Source organism: Oryctolagus cuniculus, chromosome 3, assembly GCF_964237555.1.
Source record: "Oryctolagus cuniculus chromosome 3, mOryCun1.1, whole genome shotgun sequence".
Classification (NCBI taxonomy): Eukaryota; Metazoa; Chordata; class Mammalia; order Lagomorpha; family Leporidae; genus Oryctolagus; species Oryctolagus cuniculus.
Genome location: NC_091434.1, coordinates 106268542 through 106287920, shown reverse-complemented (window position 1 = coordinate 106287920; position 19379 = coordinate 106268542). Strand labels below are relative to the sequence as shown.

The following is a 19379-nucleotide window of genomic DNA, read 5'->3' as shown; positions in this document are numbered from 1 at the left end:
GGAAACTCATGACTGGAGCATAGGGAGATTACTGATGCCATAGACAGGAGTGTCAATTGGTAAAGTCAACAACAGGAGTCACTGTGCACTTACTCCTCATGTAGGATCTCTATCCTTAATGTGCTGTACATTGAGATTTAATGCTATAACGAGTACTCAAACAGTATATTTCACTTTGTGTTTCTATGGGGGTGCAAACTGTTGAAATCCTTACTTAATGCATACTAAACTGATCCTCTGTAAAAAAAAAAAAAAAAAGAAAGAAAGAAATTATCAATTCCCAACTTGACTCTCACTGGGATTAAACATGACAATAGGTCTGCTCTGATTTCATCATCATTTAAATAAGTAAATACTTTTTAAAACGTTTATTAAAACCATCATTCTTCCTTAGCCAAATATTTTTTAGTCTAAAATCTGAATGACTTAAAATAAAGTATGTTGTTAAGCAGTGGTGGATGGTGTTTATGTACCTTTCACTTACTTCTGTAAATACATTTAAAAGAGAGGGGCGTTTCTGTGCTTATTTGACTAAAATAACTGATATTTATCTCAATTAGAGTTGAGAACTGGCAAGAAAGAGAAATTCTTCTAAGGCAAGAATCAAAGTTATCAAAGTTTTAAGTTTGAGACAGAACCAGGACTTCTGACTGGAGAAAGGCATACTTGACTCAGAATTAGCGTGCACACCTGGATTAGAATGGAGAGCTGGACCGCTGAGCATTTTGAGTCATGTGTTCTGGATTGTTTCCTTGTGTCTGAAGTGATTTCGCCACAGGTAGATGGCCTATCTCTCTGGTACTTGAGAATATTCATGTGATGGATTGAGACCTAGACTGGCATGTTCTCTAAAGTCTCTTCCAAGTATGAAGGAGCTTCAAAAACTTCATGGAAAATGGAATTAATAGATAATATACATTTTCCATGGACTTGTTGAACACTACTCAGTCATTTACTGACTTAGGATATTGTCTGAAAAATGTGCTAAGTGGCTGTCATTGTGCAAGCATCCTAGAATGTAGTTATGCAAATTAAGATGGCTAGGATGTCACTAGGTCGTATATTCAACAGCTGTTATGCTGAAATTTTGGCCTAAATATTGTTGTGTGGTACATGATGATGTCAAGTTTCTATAGTTTTTGCCTATCCTTGGCGTAACTGATGTAGGGAAGCCTTTAGTCTTCATATGGGTTCCTTTAGATTCATTCCTTTCTATGAAATAGGTCACTTCAAATTTGTTTCCTTTCCTTTTCTGTTTTTTTTTTTTTTTTAAAGATTCATTTTATTTATTTGAGAGAGAGAAGGAGAGACAGAAAAGGAGATCTTCCATCTGCTGGTTCACTCCCCAGATGGCCACAATGGCTGTGGCTGGGGAGCTTCACCCTGGTTTCCCATTTGGGAACAGGAGCTAAAGGACTTAGTCCCTCCTCCGTTGCTTTCCCAGGCTTTAGCAGGGAGCTGGATTAGAAGTGGAACAACTGAGACTTGAACTGGTGCCCAAATGGGATTCTGGCATTGGAGGCGGCAGCTTAACTCATAACACCACAGCGCAGGCCCCTTTTCAAACAACTGCTTTAACAAATAGCCTCCTGTCAGCCCTTCCCTATCCCAGAAGATACCCATCTTGAATCTCTTATCTAGGGAATGTTTGCAATTTCCTCTGGCATTTATGTTACTACAAAAGAGTGGTGAATGAAACAGAGACTTACAGCAGAAGAACAGCAATGGCTTGATTGATAATGTGAGCCATAGAAGTTTTAGAAAGTCCTCAGGTAAAAATTAACATTTCTACTCCACATGGAAAGATCTCATATGCATATTAATTTACCAGGATTATTCATGCCTATTTTTCAATGTAAATTGTAAAACCAAATAGGAATACCTAAAACAGATCATTCCTCGTTGGTTTTGTAGTCTATACTAGAGAGGACCTCATAGATATGATGTCACACTGGGAATAAGTAAATATGGCTTTTTACTATGGGTTTATTGCTCCTTTAGTTTTATGATTAAGGCAGACAAATTACTGTGCAAAGAGGAGTCCATGTGGACTCGGCAGGCATAGAAATGTGTGGTCTCCATTCTGGAATCAAAAGAGATTGGAAATCTTGTACAGCGTTCAATTACTTGTATCGAGTCTCTGAGACTGTTTGACAGAAGAGAGGGGCAACATGGGGGTTGACACATGGACTTGAGAAGATATCCTGGAGAAAAATCCCCTTGTATCAGTAAGGGAATTTTATTACTTTAAAGACAGAAGTGGATGTCTTCAATTTTACAGTATTCCCATCTATGAGAGGTAGACTAATGTTCCCCATCACCACAAAAGGTACGCATGTCCTAATTAATGCCTAATGTCCTGTGACAAAAGTAGTGAATGGCAGTGGTGGAGCAATCACCTGGTGAGCTAGGGAGCAGAGAGTGGCTGGTACCACTGGGCTTTTAGACGTGACCCTGGGATGAGAACTGCCCTCTGAGGGCAGGCCACCGTGAACTGAGGAGCTCCCAGTGGACCTACCTTCCAAATGTCATCATTGGTTTGAGTTTCCTCCCTTTAGCACTACTAACTTGTGACTTTCTGGTATGAAGTCCCGCTTGAGTTCAGGTGTCAAATCATGGTCACGCATTAGCATAGGTGGAATTAAGATTGCTCATTAGTTGACGGTAACATGGGGAGTTTGTTCTGGAGTTTCCAGATGGGCCCAGCGCAGGAACCAGTGTCCTTATTATGGAGGAAAGGTCAGAAGAAGAACAAATGTTGGAATGAAGCAGCATGAGGAGAAGCTGAGTAGCCAGTGCAGCTTGTGAATGTGGAACGGGGTCATGAGACTAAGAATACAGATACCATCTGGAAGCTGGAAAGAACATGAAACATTTATACCCTAGAGCCCCCGGAAGCAATGCAGCCCAGGTATTTTCCTAACAGCTTCATTTTAGCCCATTGACACCCATTTCTGAATGCTAAGCCCCGGGACTATATGATAATACATTTATGTTGTTCTTTGTCAACAAGTTTGTGATAGTAGATTGCAGAAGCTATAGGAAACTAACTTACTGTATCTAAAAATCTATATCTTCCCAGCATTTGGCAATAAATATTCTAAAAGTTGAAGAAGACCTTGCCTTGTGAATCCATGAAGTTTTCCAGAGTTGGGATGGCATTATCCTACTCCATAGTCTGTCCTGCGTGGGCAGGAACGAGGAAGTGCCTTCAAAGTCGTGTGTCTCACATTAGCTCCTATAAACAGAGAAAAGAAGGAAGGGGTAACATAGGGGTGGATGTTTGACTTGAGTACATACTCTAAGGCTATATTTTAGAAATATATAAAAGGTTGTGTGCAGAAAAATTGTCAGTAAAATGATGTTATAATAGTATAGAAAATTATATGCATTTTGCTGAGGAATTTCATAAAGATAATTTATCTGTTACTTTTATTATGAGAATAACAAGTTTGTAAGGCTTTTTTGTTGCTTATAAAGCATATATATATATATATACAGTTTGAAAGAAGGAAAATAAAATATAATATGTCAAGCTTGACCATGAAATATTTATTTTTAAATCATGGTGTTTCTTGATTTGTTTAGACAAGAGGATCAGAGAAGAGGGCTAAATGGAAGTGCAAATGCAGATTATATTACTGTTTCTGAATAGTATTCCCCAGAGATGTTTACAGCAGGTCAAAGTATTGCATTTGGGAGGTTAAGAATTAAACAGTAGACAAGGTCATAAGAGTCGGAGAACTCAGAGGGCTTCCATAGCCTTGGAAACTCATGACTGGAGCATAGGGAGATTACTGATGCCATAGACAGGAGTGTCAATTGGTAAAGTCAACAACAGGAGTCACTGTGCACTTACTCCTCGTGTAGGATCTCTATCCTTAATGTGCTGTACATTGAGATTTAATGCTATAACGAGTACTCAAACAGTATATTTCACTTTGTGTTTCTATGGGGGTGCAAACTGTTGAAATCCTTACTTAATGCATACTAAACTGATCCTCTGTAAAAAAAAAATAAAAAAAAAAGAAATTATCAATTCCCAACTTGACTCTCACTGGGATTAAACATGACAATAGGTCTGCTCTGATTTCATCATCATTTAAAAAAAAATCATCTATTATTTTTCACTTTATGTTTCTGTGTGGGAGCAAACTGTTGAAATCCATACTTGATGTATACTAAGCTGATCTTCTGTATATTAAGATAATCGAAAATGAATCTTGATGTGAATGGAAGGGGAGAGGGCGTGGGAAAGGGGAGGGTTGTGGGTGGGAAGGACGGTATGGGGGGGAAGCCATTGTAATCCATAAGTCGTACTTTGGAAATTTATATTCATTAAATAAAAGTTTAAAAAAAAAGTAAAAAAAAAAGAATTAAACAGTAAAAACTACTTACCAAGGACAAAAATATGGATATTCACCATCTCTTGCCTGTTCCTCCTGTCTATGGAGATCTTTGGGTTGGCCTGTTTGCCACTGAACTCTCTCCAACACTCCTCTTCCCTTCTCCCAGTCTCCCATCTTATTTTTAGATGAGAGTACTTAGCAGAAACAGAAGAAAAAATGGCAGTTCCCATTGGATAGGCCCATGATTTACCCAAAGGAAGTAGGAGGAAAAGACATCAGAATGAGGTTATTCAAAGCAAAGAGCAGGGTAGAGTTTTGATTGGGCAGTTGTAAATAAATTGTGATGAGAAGTTTCTGTCTCTGAGCCAGAGAGGTAGTAAGAAAAATGAGGAAGTGGTATTTGTGTACTATGAATTGGATCTTCATGAATGTTGGTGGGTACATAATTTGTTTTTTGATAATTAGACAATGTGTGTGGGTTTGTTAATAAGATAAAATACTGAGACTAGGTCACATGAAGCTCTGCTATCTCTCTGAGTTATAGCCATAAGCGGTAGTGCGTCATCCTCAGGTGGAAGATCCTGCTATCTTGTGGATAAACCCAACACTTCTCTCACCCTACAGTTAAAGCCTTGCCACTGAACTTAGTGGGAGAAGTCGACATGATTTTTTTTGTTGCTCAATGTTCTCATTTTAAACTGTGTACTACAGAATTTCCATAGGCTTTTCATAGTACCTTGAAATTTTACAACACCTCCTTAGTAAATTTTTTCATGCACAAGGTGACTGTTTCACATTTTGTTTCCTTAAAGCTTCAGCAAACTCAGTTTTTCTTTCACTATGAGGAATCAAGAGAACTTGGCTTTTTCTTTAGCATCTCTGCTAGGCTTCACTGCCTTTCCCAGTGCAGAAATTAGCTCTGCTTCTGCCTACAGCCATCCCAACCTGTGCACTGCAATGCATCCTCCTTCCCACCCCCAGTTTTATTTCTTAGGGATATCACTTTATAAATTATCCCTTTCATTTCCCATTTTCAACATTTTTCCTCCTTAATACGGTATTTTTATCCCTATGCAGATATTTTATAACATCTCCCATCTCAAAATGAAACAGATACTCTCTCCTGCTATCATTCTATATATCTTCTTTTGCCTGTAGCATATCTTCTTGGAAAGGCTGGCTATACTTTTATCCATTGTCTATCACTAACCATTAACACTTTCACCCACTCTTTTTTTTTTCATACTACTGACTTGCAGTTGTGTTAAGGTCGTCTTCCAAAATCTGATTCTCAATTCTCTGTCTTTGTGTTATCTTACCTTTCATGTAACACAGTTAACATACCTTCCTTGCTTGGTTTAAAGGACATCGTCTATAAAGGTACTATGTAGGCATTGTCACTGAGAACAAGCTAGACATAAATTCTTATTCTCAAGGAGTTTACATTTAAGGCTAATAAGAAATACAACTAAGTTATATATATTTATGAAAAATGTTGCGGTCATAAAGTTGGAAAAGAATTACAATTTGTTTAAAAGATTTATTTATTTATTTGAGAGGCATAATTGTAGAGGGATAAGGAGAAACAGAGAGAGGGAGAGAGAGAGAGAGAGAGAGAGAGATTCCATTCATTATTTGACTTCCCCAATTGCTCCACTGGTTGTTGCTGGGCAAGCCAAAGCCAGGAGCCTGGAGCTGCACCCAGGTCTCTCACATGGATAGTCTGTATTTGGGCCATCTTCGTGCTGCTTTCCCAAGTGCATTACCAGGGAGCTGGTTTGGAAGTGGAGCAGCCAAGGTTTGAACTGGTGCTCATATGAGATGCTGGCATCACAGGTGATGGCTTAACTGCCATGCCACAATGCTGGCCCCTGGGTTCACAATTTTAAATAAGGGGATTAGGGAGATCTCCACTAATTAGGTAGATGTGAGCAAAGTCCTGGAGAGAGGAAGGAGCAAGCCAGGAGGAAAGTGTCCTGGATTGAGGGAACGGGGACTTCTCTCTCCTCCCAACATGGTTTCTACCTATTTTGTGTCAGTTTCCCTAAAGTTCACCAATAACTTTCTGATTGACAGTGGCCTTTCAATGGCCCTTTTTCTGTTCATTGCTTCTTGAAATTTCTATCGCCTCTGGATCTGTTAGGCTTTCTTTGTCCATTTTGTCTTACTCTGTAGTTAAGATACTTTGGTTTTCCTTTTGTTTCTGATTTTGATTTCTTTCTGCCTATAAACCTGTGCTGTATTATAGTTTCTCTATATAATTCTCTGTCTCTTTAAGTCAAGGTATCTGTTACTATGTAGTACATGAGATAGGTGCTCCATAGGTGATTTTTTGATAAATTATTTGAAAATCCTTTTTACTTCCCTAGATTCAGCTGCCAGTTTTCTGTGCATAGATCTTAGTTCTTTTGCTGATTGCACTTTTTTTTTCCTGAGTAAATGCTTCAGTTTTCCAAGACCATATTGGGGTTTTTTGCTTGATTAATCAGCTTCTGTCTCATTATCTTCCCAGTGCTTAAAATTGAACTCACATGCCCCTGTACAAAGTCTCCCCTCATGGCTGGCTTCATTCTACAGTGGTCTTAGCAATCTGGCTGTCTAAACTTGAAATCTCAAATATTGGCTTAGTTTTTCCCTCCCCCCCACCCAGTCCACATACACGTAATGTTAATTCTTCTTAACATTTCATGAATCAGTTTCTTCATTTTCGTTTCTACCACAATATTCCAGGTCAGGTGTTTATTTCCTTTTGTCTTGAATGCTGTAATGGTACGGTCTCTGCGCTGTGCTCTTCATTGTTTTCTTAGTCATCTGTTTTCTTAGCTCTTACCCAGCTGAGGAAAAAAAAAAAATCAGTTCTGTCCTATACTTCCTGTGTTGTCTTTGCTGTTCCTCTTATTCTACCAGACTCATCTATTTCCTGTTTTCTGAATACACTATCAAGCACCTTCTCTGACTGCATAGATTTTTTTCCTTCTTTCTAAGTAATAAACATCTTTCAATAAACAGATTATAGGAAAGACTAGTTGAAAATAACTCTCTCATCTGTCTCTATGTATCTGTCTGCCTATCATATCCATCCATCCATCCATCCATCCATCCATCCATCCATCCTTCTTGCCCCTCTCCTGATCACCCCTCTGATATTTATATCCCCACAACTTCTCTAATCTTGCCTTTTATTTAGCCACCCTCCCATTTATGTGCATTCTGTATCTTCCACTAGATTGTAAGCTTCCTGGAGGAGAGCAGGCTGATTTTAGTGTATTGTGCCATGTATAGTACTCAGCATGTTACCTTTCAGGTAGAAAGCATTTCTTGGTTGGCTGTTTGTAATTAATGATTGCCATGAAATAAATTCCCAATGAGCTCTGCAAGTCTGTTGAATAACTCTGTCACACTTGGGGGTTAAACCCCAAATGCCAAGCCATTCCTGTCATCTTCCCCACATTTCTACTGCTAAACTTGCTCAGTTTCTTCTGTTGCTTCTATTACATCATGTCATTATCTTACCTCTCACTTGAATTCAGTCTTCAAGAATCTTCATTTCTTTAGTTTTTCCTTGTTGGTATATCTAATCATTCACCAAATACTGTTGATTCTCTCTCTCCTGTGGTGTCATTCTCTCCCTCTGTGCTACCACTGTTCAAGACCGCAGGGTCCTTCCCTTGGATTGTTGTTGTGATGTCTCTTCTGTTTTGAGGATCTTACTTTCTCCTACTCTCTTTCTTGTTCAGGTATTTTAAATATGTGCTTATTTTATTTTATATTGGTAGGTATATTTGGGAAAATACACAAAAAGCCAAGCTTGAATAATAATTGTAGAATGTGTCCTGATATTCCACCAAGTTTAGAAATACAAGATTGCCTGCATTTGCTATGTGTCTCTTCCTTACATAATCTATTCCCTATCACCCAGAGATGTTTGCTACAATGTTCTCATTTTTTCTTTAGATTTACTGCTGATAGATGCTTCTCCAAGGAACATATCTTAAAGTTTTGCAATTTATTCTGACTTGATGTAAATTAGTTTATATGGATTTTCAGTGGTTCCCTTACTTCACTCCACATTATATTCCTAAGGTTCATCTATATGTTGTCATGAGGTATGTTTCTATTGCTGTATGGCTTTCAATTGAATGAGTATTCTACAGTTTTAATACATTTTATTGTTAATAGAAATGTCACTTGTTTCTACTTCCACTATTTTTTTCTTTTTAAAAATATTTATTTAAGTTATACAAGTTTCATGTATTTCATGTCTGATTTAGGAACATCGTAATACTTCCCCTCCTACCCTCCTTCTTGCCCACACTCCAAACCTTCTTCTCCTTCCCTCTCCCATTCCCACTCTTAGTTTTTACACAGATCTACTTTAATTTTACTTAATTATCATAAAGTTAACCCTATACTAAGTAAAGTGTTCAACAAATAGTATGAAGGAAAAAAACACTATTCTTCAATAGAAGAAACAAGGGCTGTAAACAATCATAGAATTTCAAAAAGTCCATTTCACTCCAATACATTACATTTTAGATACTCTGTTACCTCGAATCAGGGAAAATATATGGTATCTGTCTTTTTGGGACTGACTTATTTCACTAAGTGTAATGGTTTCTAAATGCATCCATTTTGTTGCAAAAGACAAGATTTCATTTTTTTTAATAGCTGATAGTATTCTATGGTGTATATATAGCATAGTTTCTTTATCCAGTCAACAGTTGATGGACATTTGGGTTGATTCCATATCATAGCTGTTGTGAATTGTGCTGCAATGAGCGTAGGGGTACAGATAACTCTTTGATATACTGATTTTTTCTGATTTGAGGAGATTGCCAGAAGTGGGATGGCTGGATCCTATGGTAGGTCTATATTCAGATTTCTGCGGTATCTTCATACTGTCTTCCACAGTGGCTACACCATTTTACATTCCCACCAACAATGAATTATGGTAACTTTTTCCCTACATCCTTGCCAGCATTTGTTGTTTGTTGATTTCTGTTTGTGAGCCATTCCAACTGGAGTGAGGTAAATCCTCATTATGGTTTTGATTTAAATTTCCCTAATGGCTAGTGTTTCTGAGCATTTTTTCAAGTATCCACTGGGCATTTGAATTTTCTCTCCAAATTATGCCTGTTCAAGTCCTTTGCCTTTTTTTAACTGGGTGGTTGGTTTGGTTGTTGACTTTCTTGAACTCTTTATAGATCCTGGATGTCAATGCTTTATCAGTTGCATTGTTTGCACATATTTTCTCCCATTTTGTCCGTTGTCTCTTCATTTTGCTGAGTTTCTTTTGCAGTGCAGAAGCTTCTCAACTTGATGTAATCCCATTGTTATTTTTTGGCTTTGGTTTTCTGTTCTTCTGGGGTCTTTTCTAAGAAATCTTGGCCTATTCAAACGTCTTGCAGAGTTTCATCAATGTTCTCGAGTAATTTGATGGTGTTGGGTCATAGATTTAGCTCTGTGATACATTTTCAGTAGATTTTTGTGTAAGGTGTATAGTAGTGGTCTAGTTTCATACTTCTGCTTGTGGAGATCTGGTTTTCCCATGGATTGATTTTACCTCCTTTTAGAAAGATAAATTGGTTGTAGATGTGTGGATTGATTTCTGGAGCTTCTAGTTTGTTCCATTTATCTACATGTCTGTTTTTGTGCTGGTACAAGGTTGTTTGGATGATAAATGCCCTGTGGCATGTCTTGAAATCTGGAATGGTGATGCCTCTGGCTTTGTTTTTGTTGTATAAGAGTGCTTTAGCTATTTGGAGTCTCTTGTGTTTCCATGTGAATTTTAGTATCATTTTTTCTAGATCTGTGAAGGATCTTATTGGTATTATGATTGGGATCACATTGAATCCGTAGATTGCTTTGCGGTAATATTGCCATGTGGATGATATTGATTCTTCCAGTCTATGAACATGGAAGATTTTTCCATTTTTAATGTTTCCTTTTCATTCTGTCCTTAATGTTTTGTAATTCTCATCTCCTCTGAGAAGGATGACCTTTGTTAAATTTATTCCAATGTATTTATTATTTTTGTAGCTATTGTGAATTCAATTGATCTTAAAATTTCTTTCTTAACAATGGCATTGTCTGTATATACAAAGACTATTGATTTTTCTGTGTTGATTTTATATCCTGCCACTTTACCAAACTCTTTTATGAGTTCCAATAGTCTCTCAGTAGAGTCTTTTGGATCCCTTATATATAGAATCATGTCATCTCCAAATAGGGGTAGTTCACTTCCTCTTTTCTAATTTGTATCCCTTTGATCTCTTTTTCTTTCCTAATGGCTCTGGGTAAAACTTCCAGGACTATATTAAATAGCAATGGTGAGAGTGAGCTTTCTTACAAGGTTCAAGATATTAGGGGGGATGTTTCCAGCTTTTCCTTATTCAGTAGGATGCTGGCCATGGGTTTGCCATAAATTGCCTTGATTGTGTTGAGGAATGTTCCTTCTATACCCAATTTGCTTAAGGTTTTTATCATAAAGGATGTTGTATTTTATCAAATGCTTTCTCTGCATCTGTTGAGATAATCATATGGTATTTGTTCTTCAATTTGTTAATGTGATGTATCACATCGATTGATTTCTGAATGTTGAACCATCCCTGCATAGCATGGGTAAATCCCAATTGTTATGGGAGTCAATTAGCTAACATTTTGTTAGCTAATTAATTTTTGCACCTGTATTCATTGAGGATATTGGCCTATAGTTTTCTTTCTCTATTGTATTCTTTTTTCTTTTAAAGTGATACAGGCTTCATTGAATGAGTTTGTGAGTATTCTCTCCTTTTCAATTATTTTGAATAGCTTGAGAGGAATTGGAAGAATTGGAATTAGTTCTTCTTTAAATATCTGGTAGAATTCAGCAGTGAAGCAGTCTGGTCCTTGGATGATTTTTTTTTTTTTTTTGGCTTGGGAATGTCTTTATTACTGATTCAATTTCTGTCTAGGTTATTAATCTGTTTAGGTTTTCTATGTCTTCATGACTCAATTTTGGTAGATTGTGTATGTCAAGGAATCTATACATTTCTTCTAGGTTTCCAAATTTGTTGGCATATAGCTGTTTTTTAGTAACTCCTGATTATTTTTTTATTTCTGTCATATCTGTTGTTACATTTCCTTTTTCATATCTAATTTTTTTGATTTGGGTCTTCTCCCTCTTTTTTTTTTTTGGTTAGTTGGACCAATGGTGTGTCAATTTTGTTTATTTTTTCAAAAACTAGCTCTTCATTTCTCTGATTTTTTGTGTTATGTTTCAGTTTCAATTTTGCTGACTCTAATTTGTAGTTTAGTTTGCTATTGTTTTTCTAGGTCTTTGAGATTCATTGATAGCTCACTTAATTGGTAACTATCAATTTTTTCATGTAAGTGCCAATTGCTATAAACTTCCTTAACACTGCTTTTGCTGTATCTCATAAGTTGATGTGATGTGTTTTCATCTTCATTTTTTTCCAAAACTTTCTTATTTCTCTTTTGATTTCTTCATTCAGGAGCATGTTATTCAGTGTCCGTATATTTGTATGTGTTCTAGAGATTCTTGTATTGTTGGATTTGAAGTTCACTCCATTGTGGTCATAGAAAATGCATCGTATAGATTTTTTTTAATTTGCTAAGACTTGATTAATGGCCTAGCATATTGTTTATCCTGAAGAATGTTCCATGCACTGATGAGAAAAATGTGTATTTTGCAACTGTGGGATGAAAAGTTCTGTAGATATCAGGTCCATTTGGTCCATACTGTCAATTAGCTCTATTGTTTCTTTTTTTATTTTCTGTCTAGTTGATCTGTCCATTGATAAGAGTGGGGTGTTGAAGTCCTGTATTGCTATTGTATCAGAGTCTGTATCTTCCTTTAGGTACATTAATATTTCTTTTAAATAGCCCACTTCTTTGTAATTGGATGCATATACACTTATGCTAGTCATATCTTCCTGTTGAATTGATCCCTTTATCATTATGTAGTATCCGTCTTCATTTCTTTTAACAGTTTTTGTGCAAAAGTCTATTTTGTCTGATATTATGATGGTTATACCTGCATTATTTTTTTGCTTTCCAGTAGCATGGAATATCTTTTTCCATTCTTTCACTTTAAGTCTGCATGTATTTTTGTTGATGAGATGTATTTCTTTTAGGAAGCAAATAGATGGGTCTTGTTTTTTAATCCATTTAGCCAGTCTGTATCTTTTAATTGGAGAGTTGAGGCAGTTTACATTAATTTGACTATTGATAAATAACAACTTGGCCCTGACATTTTTCCATAAATATTGCTATTGTTTACTTTGGATTTCCTTTGTAATTCTACTGGGGGATTTTCTGTCTTTGCATTCGTTCATAAGGGTAGCTAGCTTTCTGTTTCTGTGTGTAGCACATCCTTAAGCATCTTTCATAAGGCTGGATGAGTGGTGACAAATTATTTCAATTTCTGTTTGTTATGGAAGGTCTTTATTTCACCTTCATTCATAAATTGCAGGGTACAGGATTCTGGGTTGACAGTTTCTCTTAAGACTTTCCCTATGTCTCGACATTCTCTTCTAGCCTGTAGAGTTGCTGATGAGAAGCCAGCTGTGAGTCTAATTGGATATCCTCTGAAAGTAATCTGGCATTTCCCTAGTACCACATTTTAGAATTTTTTTTTATGTTTTTATTGTGGAAATTTGACTACAAAGTGTTGTGGTGAAGATTGTTCCTGGTCATGTCTTTTAGGAGTTCTATGTGCTTCCTGTACTTGGACATCCCTTTCTTCAAATTGGGGAAGTTTTCTGTAATTAATTCACTAAATAGGACTTCTAGTCCATTCTCTCTTTCCACACCTTCATGAATTCTTAAGACCCTATGTTGGGTTATTTGATAGTATTCCATAAGTATTCAACACTTTTTAAAAAATTTTTTAATTTCTTGGTTTTTCTCTTTTTCTATTCTTTCTTTCTTTCTTTCTTTCTTTCTTTTTTTTTTTTTTTTTGGTTTGATTGAAAAGATTTGCTTTCTCACTAGGATATTCTTCCTTCTGCCTCACCAAGTCTGTTGGTAAGACTTTCCACCACATTTTTTAATTTGATCTATTGAATTTTTCATTTCTAATATGTCATTTTGATTTCTCTTTAAAATCTCAATTTCATGGGAAAAATTTTCATTCATTCATATATGGTTATCTTTAGTTCATGGATTTGTTTTTGAGTAAACCTGTGATTAATCTTTTGAATTCCATTTCTGACATTTCATCAATCTCTTCATCTTCACATTCTAATATTGAAATGGTTGCTTCTTTGTGTTGTTTCTTGAATTTCTTCATTTATTTCTTCATTTATTCATTTTTAGGCACTTGTTACTTGTTAATTTTTTTCCTCTGATGGCTTTTACCTTTGAGCTATTCCTGTGTGGCTCAGTGGAATTTCTGCACTTTCAGTGAATACCAAGAGGTGTGTGCTGAGTGTGGGTGAATATACTGGGTAACACAAGAGTTGGGTGTGGTAGACCTCCTCTTGTTAACGAAAGGTGGGAATGGTCACCTCTGTTGATATGATCACCCCCTCACCTCCATGCTGAGCAATGCCTTGTGTTAGCCCTCAGTGGGTTCAGCACTCATCCATACTGCCATATGAACCACATAAATAATCTGTGCAATCCTCACAGTGAGTACGGTTCCCACTGCAGTGAACCACTCCAGGCAACCATGGAGCTCTGAGCATGTGGAGCTACAACCAGTGAATGCCCAGAGACTGAGCTACACCCTGTACCCTCTTATATAGCCAATGAGTCCCCATGGTCTCAGCACATAAGACTTCCACAGTTGCTTGGTGCTGAGGTTTCACTCAGCCCTGCCAGCTTGTCCCGTCAATAGAGAGGCAGATGTTCCCTGAGCCAGCTCTGTCTAGGTGGCTTGAGCCTCAGAACCTATTATGTAGAGAGGCTGCGGGTACCTTACAGTCCTATGTAGTGCCTAGCTACCCGTCAGTCCTCCCAGCCAGACTCAAAGTCAATGGGAGCTGTGGATTTTTTCCCTCTGATAGAATCTGTGGGTCACACTCATACACAAGAGCCACTGGCCAAATGTTTCTGTATCCCTGCCACTGCCACCAGTACTGCATAGGAGATGGCGTGCTCTCTCATCCAATTGCTGTGCACACACAGAGTCTTCTGTAGCTGCTCCCCAACCCAAAATGGCACTCGCCATTTCTCAGCTGGGCAGCAGTTGCTGCTGTGGGGAGGTTGGAGTGAGATAAACGTGCCCCTTTTACTTCCACTGGGTCCACTGGTAACTGCTAGTAACCGCTAGCCTTAGGGCTCCAGTCAGGACAGACTCACTCTACACTGTCTCTCCAGCTATATTACCGTGGGTTGTTGCAGTCTGGTCTCACCTCTGTCTCCAAGCTGCCTCCCACTCCAGCTCTCAGCTGCTGCAGTTGTATGCTGTATCTTTGTACTGCACATCTGCCCCTTCCACACAGTCCATAGCATTCCTTTTCCTCTTGTAGAATTCCCAGTGCAGTTTTCTCTCTGAGTATCATCCTACATGTTTTTAAACTATTTATCCTTAGCCCAGCAACAGTATGCCGTTCCCTGATCTGCCATCTTGGAATCTCTTTCTCCGCTTTCACTATTACAAACATCACTGTCCTGAGCATTTATGAATGTATCAGACATGAATGTGCATGATATTTTTGTGAGAGTTGCATATTGAAATGAATTTAAAAGACATGTATATTTTCAATCTGCTATTAATGATAAACTGTTTCAAAAGTGCTATTAACATTATGTGGGTATCTATATATCTTAATGATATGCATTAGCGTCAGCTTTGATTTTCTTGCTTTTGTTTAAATGAATCTTTGAAATTTTGATTTGCATTTCTGTAATTAATGGGAAATGAAGATCTTTTCTTATGGTTCTTGGTCAGTTGGATTTTCTTTTTGTTAAATACCTATTGAAATTATTTTGCCTGTTTATTTTGTTTTCTATTAATGTGTAGGGCTTCTTCTATGTTTCTGGGAGGAATCCTCTGTTTGTTATGTAGGATGCAAATGTATTTTCCTGCTATGTTTGCATTTGCATTTTCTTAGTGGTATCTCTTAAAAACAGAAGTCCTTAATTTTAATGTAGACAAGCTTATCAATAATTTATGGTTAGTGCTTTTAGAATCTTGTTTTTAAGAAATCCTTTCCTACCCTGAGGTTATGCAGCTATTTTTCTGTATTGTTTTCTAAAAGCCTTTAAAATTTAAATCTTTAGTCCATCTTTGATTTTTGTTTATGCTGTTAGGGAGAAAACAGTGGCCTTTTAACTCTTTTGGCTTCACCTCTGTGTTCTCTTTCCTCCCATCTATTTAAAACTTTGCAACCAATTTCAGATGCCTAGAACACAAATTGAATAGTTCATGAAAAGTAGGCAACGTGTTCTCTGGCACACAATACAATTAACTAACTAGCATAAAAATACTGATGTTGTTCAGTTACCTGGAGAAAGCATCTTCTAATATTTACACCTGAAAAATTAAGCTATTGCTTGTGTGACCCTAGACTCCAATTTCCAGTTTTCCCTCATCTATTGAGCTTTGATAACTGTGCCAACTAAAGGTCTGCTTTGCCATTTTAAAGACCCTGCCTGATTACCTTGTCTCTGTGTCTTGCATTTTTGGATTTTGCAAGCCCTCTTTCACTTCTTTATCTATTCGATTTGAACTTGAAGTCCTTCCTATCTTATAAGATCCAATTTATTGTCAAAGCCTTCCCAGGTCTTTGCACAGCAAACCAACTAAATCAAAATTTTGGTGGGGGGTGGAGACAGTGCCCCCAGCATATATTTATCTGGAAAACTTGCAGTGATCTGGTGACTGTCAAAGTTTGATACTCACTGGATTCAAATAAATTCTTCTCCCACAACCCACATAATAAAAAAATCATGATTTAAGAAGATTGAATGTGCCTGTGTTATAAATTGTATTGAAATTAAAATGACATCATTTCTTCTGCCCACGACTCTCTTCTTCACATGTTTTCTTTCTTTCTTTCTTTCTCTTTCTTTCTTTCTTTCTTTCTTTCTTTCTTTCTTTCTTTCTTTCTTTCTTTTTCTTTCTTTCTTTCTTTCTTTCTTTCTTTCGACAGGCAGAGTGGATAGTGAGAGAGAAAGACAGAGAGAAAGGTCTTCCTTTTTGCCATTGGTTCACCCTCCAATGGCCGCCGCAGCCAGCGCCCTGCAGCCAGCGCACCGTGCTGATCCGAAGGCAGGAGCCAGGTGCTTCTCCTGGTCTCCCATGGGGTGCAGGGCCCAAGGACTTGGGCCATCCTCCACTGCACTCCCGGGCCACAGCAGAGAGCTGGCCTGGAAAAGGGGCAACCAGGACAGAATCTGCTGCCCCGACTGGGACTAGAATCCAGGGTGCCAGTGCCGCAGGCAGAGGATTAGCCTAGTGAGCCGCAGCGCCGGCCACATGTTTTCTCATTTCCACCTGCTGCTCCCTCTCAGACTCCCACCTCTGTGCTGTACCTAAAGGCAAGGGGTCTTAGGGAGGCCAAAGGTATAGTTGGGAATACCGATTCTTTCTTCTTTTCTTTATACTGTAAGCAATCTTCTTCTATGGGAACAGAGGATCTCCCTTCTGAACTGTCTACTGTGAATTTTATGCTTCCTAAACTGCCCTAGGATTCTGTTCAAAGGTGTAGTTAGTATCTGGTCCAGTGTATACTTAACAAGTTTGAGGTTCTTTCATTTTGTCTAATGGCTCTTCTCTAATGTGGAGGACTGTTCCTGCTTTTACTTTCTACTTTGGCAAACAGGTTAAATTTAAAGACAAAATGTCTTTGCTTATATCTTCCTGCACTTTTTTCTTATAATGGAATTTTATTTTAAACTAGTATTTGTCATTATAGGAAAAGCAAATTCATCATTTGCAGTAATTATTTGTGAAAATGCATTCCTAGGTCTTCTACATATTCCTTCCTGTTATTGTAAAATAGAAGAGTGTTTTCAATTTACTGTTTTGATCAAAGCCAAACTTGAAAAATACATTGTACTGCTATGCCATCTGTAGCAAGCTGTTGCAATTACCCATCTGTTACACATTGCTATTTTCCTAGTGCATTCTTGCATTTGGTGTTTTACATAATTAAGTTCATTAAAGTAACACCCTTGAGTTTTTTTATTTAATATTTGTTTATTTATTTGAAAGGCAGAGTTACAGAAAGGCAGAGGCAGAGAGAGAGAGAAAGAGAGAGAGAGAGAGATCTTGCATCTGCTGGTTCACTCCCCAGATGACTGCAACGGCCAGAGCTGCGCTGATCTGAAGGCAGGAGTCAGGAGTTTCTTATGGGTCTCAAATGTGGCTGTAGGGGCACAAGGACTTGGGCCATCTTCTACTGTTTCCTAGGCCGTAGCAGATAGCTGGATGGAATGTGGAGCAGCCGGGACTTGACCAGCATCCATATGGGATGCCAGAACTGCGGGCCATGGCGTAATTCACTGCGCCACAGTGCTGACCCCCCTAGAGTTTTAATATTTGGGTGATTTTGTACAGTACAAATTAGTAAGTGGGCTTTTGAGAGGACAGATATTTTATTCCTCATTGACTTCTGTTAGTTTGAGAGCCAGTGTTTTAAAATTCGAGTATCATGATATAATGTATTGTATCACCTCATATTTCAAAGTAGATTAAATGGAAGTTATTAAGCAATGATTTAGATTCTTCTGTTTTTCTCATTATGGTTTATATAACAATTTAATGAATGTTCATCTGAGTGGCTGATGTTTATTTTCATATTATTTATGATAATTGTTTACTGCTTACATTGCATATTTTTACATATATAAGATTTCAGTTTTTATTATTCAAAAGCGCTATTATTCATGTTAAAATGTACAGTTATCCTCTTTAAAAAATTTATATATTAGAGTTCATATTGAGGGGCATGTAAAAAGGTGAACGTACCTTTTTTAGGGAAAATTCACTAGGAAACATGAGATACTGAGGCTCATTTTTTCTTTTCTTTTTTACTGACACATAGAAAAGTGTACACATAATGTTGTAATGTCCAGAGTAAACATCTGTGTCCTCATTTAATGTTTTTTATTTAAACTATATTTTTCTAGTTCTCCTTAGAGCAATATAAAGTAAATTACTATTATCTCTCAGTCCTGCAATAGAGCACCAGACTTTTTCACTCCTATCTAACTATTACTTAGTAACCTGTCAATCAACACTTCTAAGTACCCCTGTCCAACTTAGGATGCTGAGACAAGGACAGAGCAGAGCACTGGACGAGAGGAAGGCCATGCTACAAGTTCATCTGGGCTCCGCTGTGTGTGCTTGTTTTCTCCCTTCAATTGGTATTTGGCAATTTAAATAATCTACATTAATACTTCCTTCATTTTGCCTTGGGATTAATCCTACGTCTCTCTTCTTTTTGTGGTTTTCATTTTGTCTCGCTATTAACCCTGGTTCTTTCTTCTTTTTGCAGTTTAATTCTGTTCTGTGCATCTCTCCCTAGAGGCAGCTCTGTGTGCTCTCTCTGGGGAGCTCTGAGGTGTGCATTGTTACAGCTCACTCAGTAGTATGCCCTGCAGAGCCTGGGTTCAGGTTTAGAGTCTTCACTGCTAAGCCCCATGCTTAGCTCAGCATAGGGAACCTTAGTCGGCTGCCTTCTGTTTGTTCACTGACCACATCTGCTATTCATCATCAACTTCTCTGGAAAATCTGGTCTGCTTCCTCCAGGCTGGGGGTGGGGGTGGGAGACATTTTTACCCACTCAGGTTTGCATGATGTACCCACGTGGTTGCACTCAGCACTATCGTTTAATCATTGGCTTACCTGACTCTTTTTTTTTTTTTTTTTTGCCAGGCAGAGCTAGACAGTGAGAGAGAGAGACAGAGAGAAAGGTCTTCCTTCCCCCCAAAATGGCCGCCACAGGCAGCACGCTGCACCGATCCGAAGCCAGGAGCCAGGTGCTTCCTCCTGGTCTCCCATGCAGGTGCAGGTACCCAAGCACCTGGGCCATCCTCCACTGCCCTCTCGGGCCACAGCAGAGAGCTGGACTGGAA

At 37.9% G+C, this 19379-nt stretch overlaps 1 protein-coding gene across 4 annotated transcripts in view; it reads left to right on the top strand.

Annotated features, from left to right (window-relative positions):
- THSD7B (thrombospondin type 1 domain containing 7B) overlaps positions 1 to 19379 on the top strand; it is a 1008953-nt gene that overhangs the window by 230186 nt on the left and 759388 nt on the right. The gene's annotated exons all lie outside the window — the stretch shown is intronic.